The following is a 6,000-nucleotide window of genomic DNA, read 5'->3' on the forward strand; positions in this document are numbered from 1 at the left end:
AGGCGAGCGGCAGGATGCAATCACCCACTGCCCCACATCCCTGTTCCTTCCCACTGCCGTGCCCATGATGTTGCCAGCAGATCTGCCACCAGAGACCAGGTTCTTTACATATTCATGCAATGAGCTGTATTTTTCCTCCATGCTGCCCTCCCAGATGTGGGCTGCATCTTCTCAGCCCTGCACGGCTGCAGGGTGGATTTTTGTGCTGTGGATGGTGATTGGCTCAAAACTGGGCTGAGACCAGTCAAACTCATTTCGTCTGAACTGCAGCTGTGAGACAGAAGGGGTGCGCCACCCTGGGGCAGGATTTGAACCAGAGTGAGATCATGAAGCCTGGAGCTGAATGTTTAGCAAGGCTGGTGGGGAGCTGCGCCGTGCCAGATGCTGGGTCAGGTGGCCAAAATGTTTCTCCCGGGCTGTGCAGTCTGAGAGAGGAGGGGTACAAGCCCTGACCTGGGTCACAACATGACCATCACGCAGCCTCCTCCGCCTTCGGTGTGGAGCCGCCACAAAACGCAGAGGTGGGGCAGAGGGGCATGAGGGCGAGCGAGCGTGGGGGATAATCGCTTGCCTTCCAAAATGAGGAAAACCCGCCCAGCTGTTGGCTCCATCCTTGCGTCCTGCAGAAGTTTGCTTTCAGCTGGACTTTGGACCGAGCCATGCGGAGACTGTCTCTGTCCCAGGTCAGGGAGCTCCAGCCGGGTGCGCGCAGGGCACAGCATGCAGGACCCTGCTGGCAAATCGTTACCTTTGCCCCCAGCGCTGCCAAGCCCGCTGGCAGGCCCCCTCTCACAAGGGGGTTTGCTTAGCTGTTTGCAAACACCTAGGCAAGAAGAAAATGCAGCCACTGGCAATATATGCCAGGGCCAGTTGTGCCTTCTACCTGCATCATGTTATAGGAAAGCTGATGGTATTTGGCAGTAATTAAAGCCCCAGCTGCTGGAGTCCTGAGCTTTTAAAAAAACAGGGTGTTACACGCACTGAGAAAAAGCTTGAAAATGTGTCTAGTGGAGGTTAAAACCCCAGAAACTGAAAGGCAAAGGAAATAAGCCCAATCACCATTTTAATGCTATGCAATTTAACACAATTGAATGGTTTTAGTGGCCTAAGTCATGCCTCCGAGGTACTCAGAGCTGGCAGTGTTGAGAGAGCCTTCCCCTGTCAGCAGCTGTTGTCCCATGTCCTTGTGCAGGGCGAAGCTGCTGAGGGGGAGCGCGGGATGGAGGGGACACCATGGCCATGCTCCCCCTGCCCAGGTGGGAGGGGGGATGGGGGGGCATGGAGATGCTCGTGGGGCTCCCGAGTATCTATGCCCTGGGTGGGTTGGAGAAGGGTCCCCCGAGGAAGGCACTGGTGCTGGTGGAGGAGATGCTGGAGAAGCTGAGCAGAGTCCCAGTCAGGCTCCAGGTGTCCTGGGTCCTCGGGTCTCCCCATGTTCTCATGCGGTGGGGCTGGGGCTGCTCTGCCTGAGGAGTGAGCCCAGGAGGGGAAGAAATACTACAGCCACCAGGTTTTTTCCAAATGCACTCTGCATTTGGCAGATATTTTCAGTGGCAGGCAGAAGATGATTTTTCAGCTGTTTCTTCTAAGTGTCCAAATGTTTGTTTCACTGCTCTTGAACCAGACCTTCTTGGTTTCTTGGGTCGAATGCCAATAGCATTTTGAAATCATGCAAAACTTCAGACAAGTCTTGACCAACTGAAAAGGAAGGACATATATTGGGTCCACTGGGATGAGCTATTTTTATTTACTCCAAGCCAAATTACATTTGTGGAATGCAAAAATGAGGAAAACATAATTGTAGGTAGATCCGAAACACAGATTGGGAATTTATTTTTTATTATTCCAGCTGTGACAAGAGGCAGTCAGGCCTTTCTCACAGCTTACGAAACACCAGGATCACCAGGCTGCTTCAGAGCCAGGAGCCTCCCCAGTCAATTTCTAATCTCCATTAAATGCAATGGTAGCTTTCCTGTAAACAAACATGCTCTTCAAGCCAAAGAGGCTGGAGGCAAAGCCTGAGACCAAACAGCCCCAAATATGTTTCAAAGCACTTAATTATAGCTTTCAAGGGCTATATAACAGAATCTAGGAGGTACTCTCTAAAGAAATGGGCTGCAAAATTGTTTTATAATGTTCCCCAAATTTTGTTAGTGCTACCTGCAAAAACTCTGTAAATTGTCTAAAATGGGCCCAGAAAGCATTAAATAAATTTTATGGCTAGAGGGACTGCTATATTATCCCATCTGGCCTGCTGACTAATACAATTCTCTACTGACATTTGCATTGAGTTCTGTAATGTGTGCTTGACTATTTGCACATCTTCCAGAAAGGCAGCCAGGGTTTGAGGACAACAGGAGATATAGAACCTATCCGTGGTAATTTATTCCAGTTTGTTAAAAAAAAGGGAGGGGGGAGGGGGGTATAAGATATGTGGTTTTAATTTCAAGAGTACAGGGAAGATCTGAACTTTCCTTGAAGAGCTTGTAAAAGTAATCACAGAAAGTTTTAAAAAATAAAGCCCCTATTGCTCTTGTTGCCTCTCATCCTGATATCACTTTGACTGATGGATATGAAAAATGGAGTTAAGAGGCTGGGGTAAAAGTTCTAAGTCAGGCCCATAGGGATCTCAAAGGTTTCTTTGTGTCAATGCAAAGTGCCCAAATGGACACATTTTTAAAACAAAACAATCATTAAAAAGGTCAAGAAGGGATTAAAAGTCTCTTCTTTTAAAAGATATGCAAAAGGTATCAAAATAAAGGGATCAAAATGAAAGGAAATTAATCATGTCTAGGCAGTGCACAGAATTCAACCCTGAAAGAGTTAGAAAAAGATGCAGGAAGGGCTTGCTTACCAGAGCAGTCACAGACTTCRACTGACTTGACTGCAGCTTTGCCTTTTATACCAGCTAAATACAGCTTCAACAGTGTCTAATGCCTGTCAAAATATCCCCAAATGGCCTCAAGAAAATGTAAGTGTTGCTTGCAATCTAACACCAAATATACTGTACTGCTCTTATAGTCATGTGGTCTCAGAAGAATAGCAAGACAAACATTGGGAGAAATTTAGTAGCTTTTATTAGACTGATTGATACAAAATGGAAGAAACAAACATGTTTTTTGAGCACTCCAGCTCTGAAAAGGTGAAAAAGGTGCTGGTGTGTCCAGAGGCTTGTCTGTTTATTGTTTTTTTAGCTCTATCAATATGAGATGGTGCCACTGAAGACGATATTGACACACCTGAACACACTAACAGCTGTGTGACCTCTTCACAGTGAGCTTGCCGTTTTAACCTTTATGCTCTTTAGYGCTGTTCTCTGCATGGGTGACGCACACTCAGACAGCCTCCCATAAGATCTGCTTGTGCTTCACCAATATTGAAGGTATCCTCATAACTGCAAGTTCTCCTTATAGTTCATGTAGGAACTGTTCAGGGGATATTTGTCTTTTGCAATAAACAGGCCGAGTAGGAGCTGGACTATACAGTTGACATCCAAAGCACCTTGCCTTCAGTAAGACTAGGAAGTGACTTCTACTAAACGTCTGGGAAAGGTGGGAGGGTCAGATTTTTAGGCTGTTTTTCAGTTACTGGAAAAAACTTAATGTGTGCACAAGAAACCAAGAAAACAAATTTACCTCAGAAGGGAGAGGAACGTTGCAATGGCTATAGAGGATCTGCTCAGGGTTCAAAACATAGGCATTTACAGAACATTTTCCTTCTGCAGCACTCAAAGTGCCTTAGTGCAGCAGCTAGCACACTTTTCCCATTTTACATAATGTGAAACCGAGGCACTGAAATGGGAAGTGCCTTGGAGACAGATCCAGTGTCTGATGTCCTAGGCTTGGCCCCAGCCTCCATTTGACCAAGCTGCCATCCAAGGCAGCCAGCTTCAGGGGAAAGGCAAAGGTCTCTGAGGAAAAGTCCTCTCTACCCACACTAAGCAGCAGTTGACTGTGCCCAGGAGCAAGTGAGCTTAGAGCACTTCAAAAGCTCCAGTTCATCCTTCAGCTGTAGGACTGTAATTCCTTAATCTCATACTCTTAGTTACAGAAATAGAGGATATTGCCTCCAAATGGTCTTGACTTGCTGTGGCAGTGACTTGTGCAGGCTCATGCTGTGTTGCCCAGGAAAGTATTTCTTACGAGAGTCGAAAAGCAGGTATGGGTCCAGAGCACCTTTCCCCAGCACCTGCCGAGCAGGCAGCCAAGGGCTGCAAGAGGGAAAGGGACAGGAGTGCTGAGAGGTGACGTTACTGGGCATGACCTACCTCTTGATAATCAACGGAAAGCAAGGACGTGTCATACATTAAAGGGCTAGCAGGATCAGCATAGAGAAAAAGGACTGTGAGGGTGGGAGAGAAATTATGTATAGCACTCCAGAAAGGTATAATTAGGAAACAGGACTGAACAAGTTGGAGCACACTCTTGGCTGGCTAGCAGGAGACAGCGCCTGCTGGCGAGGTAACCTGGGAGGTGAGAGGAGCTGGGCTGAGCTCTTAGGTCCAGCAACATACCCAGCCATTCTCTGACCACATCTCACTCCTGCCCCTGTGCAGCTTGGAGGAAACCCAGGCTCACGTGCTGACGTGCTGCTGTAGTGTGGCCCCTGGGCCAGGATCCCAGCCACAGGCCATCGCTCAGCTCGGATGCAGCCACACTCCTTCCGAGAACATTGCCTGGGCCATGGGACACCAGCTAGCGAACATGGGAAGTAATGCTGTTGGGAACAGCTGCAAGCAGCATGGGGAGAGGATCATCTCCTCAGCCCCCAGGAGGGTGTTTCCCCCTTCATAGCCTGCTAGACCCCTGCACATTAAGATTTGGGGCAAGGCAAAAAAAAAAAAAAAAAGAGGTGGAGGAGAAACATCATTCTGTGTTGGCTGGAAGGGATATGGTTTTGAGAGGTGTCTGGAGCTCAGTGGGCCAGAGGCTGTGGTACATAAAGCAGAAAGGTGTCTCAGTAGAGCAGTGTAAATAATCACCAGCTTGGGTCTTTGGTAGACCTAGGAACCTGAGAAAATCTACATGGGAGCTGATTAAATGGGGTTACTGTTAGACCAGGGAGTTACATTTTGTTTCCCTTTCAGGCTCCCTGTACTCCCTTCAATATTATTATTATCAGGGATATTTTGAAACAAAACCTCATTTCAAACTGAACAAAACCAAGCCCTCTCATTAAGAATACTGCCCAGTGAATCACTTTGATTTTTTTCAGCTGAAACTGTCAGTGAGTTCTGCAGGAGCTGTGAATAGCCCCAGCTGCCTTAGAACTGGATACCCTTCACCAAAGCACATTGCTTGGCTCTAGTGCAGAGCAAAAACTGATTGGTCTGGTGTCCCTTTTGTAATGCAGACAAGGGGAGGTTTAGCTGAGGGCTGCATGTGATCCTGTGACCATTTTCGTCTCTAATTTGCTACGCATTCTAACAACCATGCATAGGCATAGGCAGCTCTGAACTCCCCTGCAATTTTTCCCTCTCATGATGCCTCTCACCGTTGCTGCAGCCAGCAGATGGTGCTCCTGGCTTGGCCTGCAGCCGGGCTTGGGCTCAGCGCTGGTTCTGAAAAACATCATTTGATCACGGGAGTCCAGGGAAATGCCATGTGCAACACTGACAACACAAGTTGCAGGGTATCTGGTCTCCTGAAAAACATCTCCTCTCCTCCTCTCCCTTTTTCTAAACCAAAGCACCCTGAGGCCTCAGCTTGAGTTAACTACAAAGATCATCACTCAACTGGTTAAGAGAGCAGCTTCATAGCAGTGCTGACGAGCTGCTGCTGCTGGGCCCTTAGATGGAGGGCCTGTCATGAGCCCTCTTCCTCCATGGTCCATCAGAGCCCCAGCACGACGCAGTGCAGCCACAGAATCACAGAATCACAGAATCACTGAGGTTGGAAGGGACCTCTGGAGATCATCTAGTCCAACCCCCCTGCTCAAGCAGGGTCACCTAGAGCACATTGCACAGGATTGCATCCAGGCGGCTTTTGAATATCTCCAGAG

The sequence above is a fragment of the Apteryx rowi genome, unplaced genomic scaffold, assembly GCF_003343035.1.
Source record: "Apteryx rowi isolate R43461 unplaced genomic scaffold, aptRow1 scaffold_279, whole genome shotgun sequence".
Classification (NCBI taxonomy): Eukaryota; Metazoa; Chordata; class Aves; order Apterygiformes; family Apterygidae; genus Apteryx; species Apteryx rowi.